Consider the following 12,451-nt stretch of genomic DNA (forward strand, 5'->3'; position numbering starts at 1 on the left):
GTGGGGGCTCCAAGGGGGGCTGTGGCTCCTGTGGGGGCTCCAAGGGAGACTGTGACTCCTGTGGCTCCTGTGGCTGCTGCCAGTCCAGCTGCTCTGTCCCCATTTGCTGCCAGTGCAAGATCTGACTTTCAGTTTTTGCAGGGACTCTTACCAAAGCAGGGCCATCCTGATCAAGAGTCATGGGCTCCAGCACAGCCATCATCTCCCTCTTCCCTGCACCCCTGATCCAGACTCTCCTCCATGCCAGTGTCCTGTGGTCCATCCGCCTCCCTTTCCCAATGTGAGCATGTTTGTTTGATCTCTTGCCAAGAAATAGAGTGGGCACTTGTATCCAAGAATGATTTCCAAGACCCCTCCTCCCAGCACCTGGACACCTTCCCCAGCCACTTGCAGAAAAGGTCCACCATCCCTAGTCCTGCCTACCTGGCACCTTCTCCAGTGAGGACATCTGAGCAGGGACAGGCCAGGCTTTCCTCAGCTCTGCATACTCTGCAGTCACTAATTTCTCAGATATCTGTCCTGGAAGCATCTAATAAAGCCATTTGTCCCAGAACCCCCTGCTGTGTTGATGTATTTATCTGTTTATATTTCTTTGATGGGAGGGAGGGGGTGTGCATTGGAATAATACCCACAGCCATGCTCAGTTCCTGCACCTGCTAACAGGTGACCTGTCCCACGTTCCCACAGTGTCTTTGGTAAATGCTGATCTGTTCCCCATCTCCAAACGCTCTGTGTGTCTTCTACAGCCAACCAGCTGAGGAGCCCTGAGCAAATCATTTTTCCTCCTGGAACCTGTGCCCACACCTGTAAAATGGGCTGCTAATATGGCATCTTCCTTATAGGAAATTCTGTGTGCATGGTAAAGCAGCCATAGGAGATGGACCCATCACGATGGCCATCTGGGGGACTGCTGGCACATACCTCCTCCTGGCTCAGTGCTGAGCTGAAGTAGGTATGGCCCTGTTGTCTTTCCTGAAGGAATCTGACCCAAATGAAATGACCTGTAATTGTTTCCTGTGTGGATGTGGTGCTGTGCTAAGCACTTTGCATAAGCCACCTCACCAAATGCTCACAGCAGCCCTGATCTACCAATGTAAAGTGAAACATAGAGAGGGTCAGTGCAATAAAGAACGCAACACCATTTTTGATGTTGGACCACTGACAGTTTTCAGGAGCTCCCCACCTTCTTTTTACCCCACAACCAGGCAACCAATGAGAAAGCCCATTGCACTGGCAGGGACATTCAAACCATTCAAACTCCAGCCTGTGCAGGAACCTTAAGCCTTGACTCACCCCTAACCATGATAAAAACCAAAGAACGTTCCCTCTGTTTATTCAGGTCATTCCAAACAAGCCTGGGTGCCTACCTTGCTCACCCAGAATCTAATTATGTGAGGAATAAACCCTTCTCTACCCTCTTGGTGCATGTGTGGTGTTTCAGTCTGATACCTGAGCCGATTTGGGGCAGAGAATTGATCCTGTCCCCCATGGGGCAATCACAAGATGGCAACACTTTGTCCATAGTCCCACTGTAGAGAGCTACAGAGCAAGAATTGAAAACCATGCAGGCTGGTTCCAAACCCACACATGGACGTTTATGGTGACAGTAAAAGCCAGGAGAGCAAAGTTTCTGCTTCCAAATGGAGATGTAATACGTATAGAAGGTTAACGATCCCACCGCAGCAACTAGAAAAGGCCAAATTAGTTTCAAAACCCATAGAGTAAAAGACACGAGCAAACTCTATGTTGTGTGTATTTTGCCACAATTTATAAAGAGTAGCATACATACATAATGTTAGATCACTGTGGAATCAGTGGGGACCAGATAAAAGCAAGCCTCAAGGGGAAAAGCTTTCCAAGATGAACTGAGGATCAATCACCACGTTTTCTTCCTTTGAGGAATTAGCCACTTCTGGGTGTGGGCTTATCATCAGGCTTGACCCAGAAGGAGCGACTCCGCCAGGAGAAAGAAAACCCACAGAACTGTCGCAATCACCACCAGGGCCGGTGTAGAAAATTGGGACATTTGCTAACTTCCAAATCTATGAGAGGCACAAAACTAGACCTGAGGCTTGTACATGCAAAGTGAGATCTCCCGTAGCCTCGTGGCACTCAGCACACAACGTCCTCCGAGAGAAAAGGTTTCTGCCTCAGACACAGGCACGTGTCCCTTAAGCCATTTTCCAAATTTTGAAGCTTACTGAGCAGAAGAGCTAAGCTTAAAATATTTGAGGAAAAGGACAGAGTTTCCCACAGCCTTGCAGCACCAAGAAGCTAGAGAGAAGCCAGGTTCTTAACACCAACACCAGGAAAGCCAAACCCAGAAGACTTACACAAGTGCAATGAGCCCAAACCCAGCCCAGTCTCTACCGAACTGGAGTGTTCAGCTGCTTGCCCTACCTGGATAAGAGAGGAAAAGCCAAGTATCCCTGTTAGAAGATATCAATTAGAACCTTTATGGCCCTTTTATACAAATATCTGGCATACACTCAAAAAGTACTAGACACAGGAAGTGGAAGGAAAATATGGTCAATAATCAAGAGGAAGGCTAACAACAGAAGCCGGTCCATGGATAATCCATATATTGTAATAAGAAAACATAAACTTAAAATAACTATGATTAATACATTAAATGAAATAAAGGAAAAGATAAGCAAAATGGATGCAAAGATAGCTTTTTCAGTAAGGAATTAGACTATATTTAACTTTTTTTTAATGTTCATTTATTTTTTAGAGAGAAGGAGAGAGAGAGTAGGGGAGATGTAGAGGGAGGGAGACAGAGGATCTGAAGCAGTCTCTGTGCTAACAGCAGAGAGCCCAACGCGGGGCTTGAACTCAAGAACCACGAGATCATGACCTACGCCAAAGTCAGACACTTAACTGACTGAGTTTCTGCTTCCATCTAGGCGCCCCAAGAATTAGAATATATTTTAAAATGTTAAATGGAAAACATTCTCATACTGAAAAATGCAATATATGAAATACCTAAAACTAATGACTCATTGGATAGAAAACAAATTTAGGAAACACAAAGATATATAAATAGAAAATATCCTAACTGAAGTGCAGAAAGAATAAATACAGAAAATGATAATAGAACAGAACATGAGACACCTGAAACACAGTTTAAAACATATTTCTGCCGTGAGTTCAAGCCCCGCGTCAGGCTCTGGGCTGATGGCTCAGAGCCTGGAGCCTGTTTCCGATTCTGTGTCTCCCTCTCTCTCTGCCCCTCCCCCGTTCATGCTCTGTCTTTCCCTGTCCCAAAAATAAATAAACGTTGAAAAAAAAATTAAAATAAAATAAAATAAAATAAAACATATTTCTGGACTCCCAGAAAGAGCAGCAAGAAACAATGGATTGTGGGCTATATGAAGAGAAGACGATATCTTTTTTCCAGAATTGTGGAAAACCATGAATCTACAGGTTCAAGAAACTCAGCAAACTGAAAGCAGAATGAATAGATAGAAGGACACGCAGAGGCATGCTGTAGGAAAATTTCCAAACATCAAAGATCAAGAGAAATCTTTAAAAGCAGCAGGAGAAAAAGAACACATTACCTGTGAAGGAACAGCTATAAGAGCGACAACTGATTTTTAAGTAGAAGTGATGGAAGCCAGAAGACATGGAATGACATCTTAGAGTGCTGAAATTAAAAAACAAACAACAACAACAAAAACCTGCCTATCTGTTATCTTACACCTAATGTAAATACCCTCCAAAATGTAAGTGAGGAGCACCTGGGTGGTTCAGTTGGTTAAGCTTCTGACTTTGGCTCAGGTCATGATGTCATGGTTTGTGGGTTCAAGCCCCTCATCTGACAGTGCAAAGCCTGCTTGGGGTTCTCTCTCTCCCTCTCTCTCTCTCAAAACAAATAAATAAACTGTAAAAAAAAAAGCGTAAGTGAAATGGAGTTGTTTTCAGATGAGAGACATTATCACCAGAAGACCCACACCACAAGAAATACTAAAGAAAGGCTCTTCAGACTGAAGGAAAAGAGCCCCATATGGAAGCATGGGGCTTCGGGACTGAGTGAAAAGTGCTGGAAATTGTAAATATGTTGATAAGTATAAAAGAAAAGGAACTGCTTGGAACAATATATTAATGTCCCATAAGATTTTTAGCATTTTTGGAAGTAAAATGCAGGAGGATAAATGAAATTAAACAGTTGTAAGGCTCTTGCCTTGTTCAGGATGTCATGAGATGACTAATTGATAGTATATTATAATAAATCAAGGATATGAAATGTAATCTCTAGGATAGTCACTTAAAAATATACAGGAATATGGGAGTGCCTGGGTGGCTCAGTCGGTTGGGCATCCAGCTTCAGCCCAGGTCATGATCTCACAGTCTGTCCGTTCAAGCCCCACGTCAGGCTCCGTGCTGACAGCTTTAGAGCCTGCTTTAGACTTCTGTGTCTCCCACTCTCTCTGCCCCTCCCCTACTCACGCTTTCTTTCTCTCTCTCTCTCTCTCAAAAATAAATAAACATTAAAAAATTATATATATATGTGTATACATATGTGTGTGTGTGTGTATATATGTATATATCCCAACAGCTAACAGAAAAGAGAAGTTGGATTAAAAAAATAGTTGAATATAAAATAAAGCAAGAAATAAGGAAAAAAGGGAACAAAGAGGAGATAGGAGAAATGGAAAATAACATAGCTGCTAATAAACATGAGTGGAGTCCATGGTTAGAGGCCAAATGGCAAGATGCAGGGCTGAAACAAGCCACCCAGGCAGTGCCATGATTGTTGCTGCCCCCTGTGGGATAGTGGTCCAGGAGAGCTCCAGTTCCCCACAGAGAAAGCACAGCTGCACCCTGTCCTGCCAGCCACAACCAGGACTATCTCCAAGGGCAATAGCCCCACACAGTAGAGTAGTCCTGAGACACAGACCTACAGAAAGAGGAGAAGAGAAACGGGCCCTTTGGGTCAACAGACTGGGCAATGGCGACGGTGCGCGTGCCAAGGTGCTGACAAAGTCGTGTTCTCCCAGGTGTTGGCCACAAGCAAGCATCTCCCACAATTCATGCTGCAGACGCGCTATTTGGATGCCTGTTTAATGGCCACCAGATGGCCAACCCAGAGAGACATCCTCCAGGCTGGTAAGATCCCACAGACACCACAGGAGGAGCTGTCCCAAGCCTGAGGGCTGTGGCTGCTCTGGATGGCCATATTAGGGACAGACTGGCAGCCTGAGGGCAAGTGGCTCACCTGACAATGGCCAATGAACTATTAAAGAATATCCCACCTTGTTAGCACCCAGAGGTCCTGTACTCCTGGGAGCCTGTAAAGCTTTGGGACCTAAAATGCCCTGGATAAAGATGGATGCCCACCCCCCCACACTAGTCTCCTTGGTACCACACACACCACAGACAGGAGTAGCAAATACTTCCCAACGTGACCTAGCCACACCACATGCTGGAAGTGACTGTTAAAACAGCAATTCCCCAAAGATAAAATAAAGGGGGCAAGCACCCAGAAATTCAGGCCATATATGGAGCTACGAGAGGCCACAAGGGGGCACTCGGGCACCTTCGAAACAAAAGGGCTGCCACAAAGCAAGACCTTCATGGAGGTCAGGCGCTGTCTGCCAGAGGAACTGAGGGCCAGTGGTTGCTCTCTGTTAGGACCCCTACTGCCTGACCCACACCCCTGTATCCCGATGTAATGGCCTTTACAAGAAGGGGAATTAGCATGGGGCTGAGGTCTCTCAGTCACAGGGGAGACCAAGGTCTCGTGGCCCAGCAAGTGTACAAGGGGCCCAGTGGCTGCAAATCTTCATGGCTGTTTCAGACATGATGCCCAGGTGAGTCACCAGTAGTGGTGCAGGGAGGTCCCAGGAGGACAGCTTTGTGACCAGGTGTTGATAACAGCTAATTCAGATTGGAAAACTACAGAATATTCTCTTTAAAGTCAGTTAATGGAACGGACCTAGCTTGTTACCCCACTCCATCCCACCCCCATCATATCTGCTGGCCCCCCTTTCCAGCCCCAGTCCATGGCCTTGCTTCCAGAGAGGGCCGGTCTTCGGTTTGACCTTCATCGTGCCTGCAGCATCAAGAAGTTCCGTATGTTGGCACAACTTTACTGAACCCACGGGAGCTCTGGCCCCTCCAGTGGTTTCCTACAAGAGCTGGTTTAACACACAACACAAAGTTCAGGGAAGTAAGTTCCCCGTGAAGTGAACTTTGATCTGTGAGAACAGAAGACAGGTGGATAAAGTGTTCTCCCTTCTTCCTCCCTGCAGACTGTTCTGTGCTGCAGTGTCTCCATTAGGCCTCACTGGAGATGGCCTGCATAGACAAGCAACTAGCCGCAACTTCTTCCGGCCCCCGACTCTGGCCTCCTTTGGATCGGCCCTTCGACAGCACGCTTGGATTAAGCTTTGCCTCTGGCTTGCTTTCTAGGCAACCCAGGCTAAGACTGTTACCATCACCAGGTACATTTGACATGATGATGGGGATCCTAGTCAATGCACTATGACAAGAAAAAGAAATGGGTGATGTCAGGTTTGCAAAGAAACAAACGTGGGGATCCACAGATGTATGACTATCTGCCTGGAAAGTCCACGTGAATTGATAGGAAATTCATGGCGGAACTAATAAGGGAATTCAGAGAGGCTAAATCAGAGGAAGCCTACAGACAAGTGACAACAAATCAGAAAATGATTTTTACAAAGAGCCTTTCCTTCCCAACAGAAACAGAAATTATAAGGCAAGTAGGAATACATTTAACAGGAATGGATAAGACCTCTCTGGAGAAAATCCTAAAGCAACAGAGAAGGACATTTAAAAACTAAATACACGTACATGGATGAGAAGAGCCTATAGTGCTCTCCTCCAAATTAACCTATCAATTCAATGCAGCTACAATCAAAACACCAAATGTTGACAAGGATTATAAAAACTGGAGCTTCCATAACTCACTGGTGGGGTGATTATTATATCCACACCTTGAGAGCAATTTAGTAACTTCCAGGACGCTAACGGCAGGCGTATCCTGTAACCTGATGACCCCACTTCTGGGCACACACCTCAGAGAAATCTGGCCCAAGAGCCCTGAGACAGTGTCTCTCAAAGCTAAATGTGCAAATGGCAGTCTGATAAGTTAAACAAATATCCACCGTGTGACCCATGGTCATACTCCAGGGCATGTACTCTGGAGACATGAAAACTTACACTAACACAAAACCCTGCACGGGAATGTTTCTAATGGCTTTATTCATGATGTCTAAAAAATTGAAAACAACCCGGATGTCCTTCAGCAAGTGACTGGGTACACTGTGTTCTAAACGTGCCATCAAATCCTTCCCAGCAGCAAAAAGGAACAAGCTATTGATACACCAACAACCGGGATGAACGTCAAAGACAATAGCAGTCTCTAAAGCTTACGTACTGTGGGATTCCACTCCTCTCGTGTCCTCAGAAAAACTAAACCATAGTGATGGGCACAGACCAGTGGTTGCCAAGGGGTAAGGCTGAAAGGAGTATGTCACCATAAAGAAATAGCACGGGAGACATTCTTAGGGTGACAGAGCTGCTCCGTATTGATAATGATGACGGCACACGAATCTACATAGGTGTCAAAACCCAAAAGTGTCAATTTTGTTGAGATGTCGAAAAGTTGGAACACTGGTGCGTTGTTGGTAATTTACAAGAGTACAGCTGCCATGGAGAACAGTTTGGTGGTTCCTCAAAAGGTACACACGCAAATGTCATGTGATCTGATAATTCCACTTCCACGTACATACCCAAAAGAGTGCACAGCAGGGTCTCTGTTCACAGAGACTGTTCACAGCAGTGTTATTCACAGTACACGAAGGTCGGGGACAGCCCAGCACCCACCGGCAGACGAAGGGATACGCAAAATGTCATCTGTCCACACCATGGAAGATTATTCGGCCTTAGAAAGAAAGGCAATTCCGACACCTGCTACCTATGGATGAGCTCCAAGGACATGATGTTGAGTAACATGAGGCAGATACAAAGGACAAATACCACAGGGTGCCACTCACACAAGTTCCCTGGAGAAGTCAAATTCGTAGAGACAGAGAGAAGCATGGCGGGTGCCAGGGGCCGGGGCAGGGACAATGGGGTTTATTGTTTAATGGGGATTGAGTTTCAGTTGGGAAAGATGAGTAAGTTCTGGAGACGGATGGCTGTGGTGGGTGCATGATGGGCACGTACTTAATGCCCCTGAACTGAACACTTAAAAATGGTTAAGGCGGCAACTTTTATATCATGCATATCTTGCCACAATAAAAAAAAAAAGTCGAGTCAATTTTACTGTATAATTTTAAAAATTAAATAAAATGATACAAAAAAGAAAGCCAAAAGCTTGAACGTGCGTACGAATCTCCTGAACTTGTTAAAACAGAGATTCTGGCTTAGCAGGCTTGGGTGGGGGCTGAGAGTGTGCACTTCCCACACAGTCCCAGGTCGTGCTGACACAGCTGGCTACGTGGTGCGAGGAGACAACCACCAGAACGTTCGTTGCAACACAGCTGCGTGGAGAAAAACTTGCAAACGAGCTAAATGTCCATCAGTAGAGTAATGGCAACATAACCGGTCTGTTCCTCCAGTGCAAACCTACACACACAGCAGCTAAAACGGGTGGACGGGGGCACCCGCCTCAACAAGGAAAAACAGGCTGGCGCGTGCAAAACAGAAAAAGCAAATTGAAGGAGAAATGTTGTGCCATGATGCTCATACAGAAATATTGAAAAGCGCACAAGGCTGTATGCAGGACTTATGCGTGCCATGAAATGATAAAGCCAGAACCGAGAAGACGTCCCCCACTCAGCGCCTGCCTCCCACCAGGACCCCGATGTGATTCTTCCAGCCTGAAGCAAACACGGAGACCTGCTGACATGGTTGGGTCCAGAGCTAAAAACAGGTGTCTGTTCCGTCATTACACGTGTTTGGCAGGGTTTTGTTTTTGTTTTTGTTTTTGTTTTACATCATAATTAAAAACCAGGAAAGAAAATAATCTGAAATGTGTTATGAAAAACACACAGAAGGATGCTGCTCCCTGCACTGGATGTAATAACCAAACTATGGAAATAATCTATCACATAAATATAGAAACTTGGTCCAAATATCACCGCGCGTCCATCAAATGCAACACCCCACAGACGTTTATCACCTGGTTATGGCGAACCTCGTCCAGGTTCACCGAGCGCTAGGTCAGAAGGTGAGGGGGCTAGGTCAGAGGCTGGGAGGGCGGGGGAGCTTCCTGGGGCGACCGGAAAGCCCTAGGTCCAAGCCCACCTGCTTGGACAACCGGGATACTCATTTTATTAACAATGCCATGACTTTAAAAAAAAAAAAAAAATCTGGTTGTGGGGAAAACAATGCCACGGCTACACGTTTATTGTGTGTCTTTGGCTGAAACGCCGAGCTGCAAATCGGCAAAAAAAAAAAAAAAAAAAAAAAGTGGACCCCGTTTTTCTTTCTGTGTGGCGAGGACGCAGGAAGGAAAGTCCACCCCGCGCGTCCTCTCTGGTCGGGCGCAGGCGGGCGGCAGGGGGCGCGCACGGACCGCCCGCGTCAGCCCGACCCGGCGCGCGGTCCTCCAGGCGGGGGACCGACCCGACCCCGACGCTGCCCTGAGCCGGGTCCCGCTCCACCGCTGGGGGCCCGGGCCCGCGTGGCCCCCCGCGATCACCCGCGGGGAGCCCGGGCCCAGCGGGCAGCGGGCTTGGACCTGGCCCGGCCTCACAAGGCGACCCCTGGCTGGGGAGCTGGGAACCCCACTTCCTTCCAAGCACTGCCCAGCGCCCGGGCCCACCGCAGCCCCCTCCCCCAGCCGCCCCTGCCCCTGCGCATCTCCTTAGGGCATGAGTCTCAGCGCCCAGGCCGCTGGCCCTCCGAGGGGGCCTAGGGGGGCGCGGATAGAATCCAGCACGGGGCTGGAAAGAACCTAGGGCAGAGCTAGCGGCCTGGGAAACTCGCAGTGCCTCCCTAAACCTCTGCCCCCTTGTTGCAAAACTCCAGGTTTTAAGTGCTCCTTTGCACCAGAAATGACAGAACTGGAGAATAATCATGGCCCAAACATACTTCCCTGGCCAGGTCCAGCCCCAGAAAGCTGCACGCCACCCCCACCCACTCATCTACAGCTTCCAGAAGGAAGTGAGGACATCATCGCCCGCCCCTCAATTTACTGCCACCTGCTCAGGCCTAGCCAGGAGCTGCCCAGGGCACAGCCAGAGTTCTTTGGGGTCATGGGCACTCCCAGGCCACGTGCAAGTGCTGACCACGTCCCGGCTGGGCAGAAGAGGAGCCCACTTGAACACCTTCCCCCCTAGCCAGGGAGCAAACCCAACTCCTCAGTCTAAAGACCGACAAACCCCAACTCCTGCCGCTCCCAGGCCCCCAAACATAGCAGGGTCCCAGGGAAGCCCCCACCCACCACTGTCCCAGCCATGCATCTGGGCTGGGCATTCCCAGGAGCTCAGGGTCTGCCTCTGGCTAGCAGATCACAGAAAGAGGAAAGACCTCAATCCAGTCCCAGACCCAGCCCCAGCCCCAGCCCCAGCCCCAGCCCCAGATAGCCCCCAGGTTACCAGCGCTCCCTTCCCGGCAAGGAGCAGTTACCTGTTTATCCTCGGTGTTGGCTCTGCCACGAAAACACCCCCTCCCCCCCCCCCCCCCCCCAGCCCTGCGCCCACCATGCACCACATATACACACAACTACCCTGACATTCTTCAGGCCAGCAAGAAAGGAGGCCCCACACACTTACTACACACCTACTCTGTGCAAAGCCCTGAGGCTGTAGGTGGCTCAGCCTGCTTGGGAGAACTGAGGATCAGAAGGGGGGACCCTCCAGAGCCCTGCCCAGGACCCACCTGCTACCCGATGCCCTCCTGCACTCCCACACAGAGCTCTGCGGTCCAGAGTGCGCATCCTGGCCCAGGACAAGACAGGCCAGTTGTGCCTGGCACATTTTTTGTGACCCTTCTTCAACCAAGGATGGCTGAGAGCCACCTCCTAGCTCTCTCCCTCCTTGGGAAGGTGCTGCACTCCCCGGGGGCCAGAGCCCCTCTCAGAGCCCCTAGGTGGCCCTGGGAGACCTGCCAAGGCCGGGCGCCTCAGGCTAGAGAAAAGATCACCTCACTCTCCATCGGCCAGCCATAGGGAAGGGGTTTTAGAAACATCTGAGCTGTCTGGTCACACCTCCCGCCAAAAAATAAATTACCTTCAAAGGCTCCCGTCAGTGTCAGCTCACGGCAATGGTCTTTGTCGTCTTTCTCAGAGCTAACATCCCAGTGCCCCGCACAGGGCCCGGCTGGAGAAGGTGCTCAGTAATCAGTAGGTGTGTGGGTGCATATCTTCTCCCGGCTCTCCTGCCTCCAGCTCCCTGACCTCCTCCAGGTCTAGGGACCATCCAGGTCTTTCCTGCCTGGGGGGTAGGGAGGGTCCCTTCCGCACCACAGGTGCCTCCCCAGCCTCCAGACCACCTCCTGGGGTGGCCTCCAGGCTGCCCACCGCCCGGCCCGCGTGTCTCTGGCCCCTGGTTGTTTCCGGCCCAACCCTGCTCAAGGTGTAATTACCTATGTTTGTTCCCGCTCTGGACTCCCAGCGTCCGGGCCCCAAGTCGCCTGGGGGCAGACCCTCGACAGCCTTGACTGGGGGCTGGGGGAGAATACATATTGTCAGGGTGGACCCCGATAAGCACTGTTTGGGGGTGGCTTTTCACCAGAAGCATCAGGGGCTGGAGTGATCGGCGGGGCCTGGGGGACAGCACTGCACTGGGGACACCCTCCCCAGAGTTCGTGAGACGTGTGACCTGAGACAAACCGTCTCGCCTCCGAGCTTCCAATTTGCTCCCGAGTAAAGTGGAAACCCAGGTTCCCACCTCCAGGGGTGCTGGAGAGGGTCGGCGTCAGTGCCGCAGGTAAAGTGCTCGCGGGCCTAGCTCGCGCAGCGCCCTCGCCGCCCGGGACCGCGAGGGTCTCGGGGCCCGCAGGCCCCGCGCGAACAAAGGCTGCGGGGCTGGGGAGGCGGCGCCAGCTCCGGCCGGGCCACGGCGGGTGAAGACCCTCGAGCCACGACCCGTTCAGCCGGCCCCTCCTCGGCGGTGAGCGGCGCGAGGCCGGGGGTCCCCGCGTGCTGGGGCCGGGCGCCGGGGCTAGGAAGGCTCCCCGAAGGTTGGTGGGGGGCGGGGGGGCGCCCCCGCAGCAACGGAGGGGACGCCACACGGCCCCTTTAAGAGCCGGTGCCGGACGGGGGGGCGGAGGGCAGAGGGCGGAGGGCGGCGGCCAGCCCGGCCCCCCGCCCCCCGCGGCCGCCGCCTCTGATCTGCACCCGCGGCCGGGCTCCGGCTGACGTCACCTGCCCCCGAGCCGCGCGCGCTGATTGGCTGCAGGTGACGTCAGGGCCTTTTTCGCTCGGCATGACCTCATCCCCGCCGGCGGCCCCGCCCTCCGCCCCGGGCCTGTCACT

General features: G+C 50.7%; 1 long non-coding RNA gene across 4 annotated transcripts in view; it reads right to left on the reverse strand.

The window, feature by feature from the left end:
- LOC121022786 (uncharacterized) overlaps positions 1 to 12,253 on the reverse strand; it is a 37,466-nt gene extending 25,213 nt beyond the window's left edge. For 3 of the 4 annotated variants that reach the window (XR_005787107.1, XR_005787108.1, XR_005787106.1), the window contains exons 1-2: positions 11,560 to 12,253; positions 11,205 to 11,408 (exon numbers count right to left, since the gene is read on the reverse strand). This is a non-coding gene — a long non-coding RNA (uncharacterized LOC121022786). The remainder of the gene's footprint in view (positions 1 to 11,204; positions 11,409 to 11,559) is intronic. The other variant, XR_005787105.1, reaches the window with a different exon arrangement.
- Positions 12,254 to 12,451: the final 198 nt, after the last annotated feature.

The sequence above is a fragment of the Herpailurus yagouaroundi genome, unplaced genomic scaffold (genome assembly GCF_014898765.1).
Source record: "Herpailurus yagouaroundi ecotype Mexico unplaced genomic scaffold, PumYag 438, whole genome shotgun sequence".
Taxonomy (NCBI): Eukaryota; Metazoa; Chordata; class Mammalia; order Carnivora; family Felidae; genus Herpailurus; species Herpailurus yagouaroundi.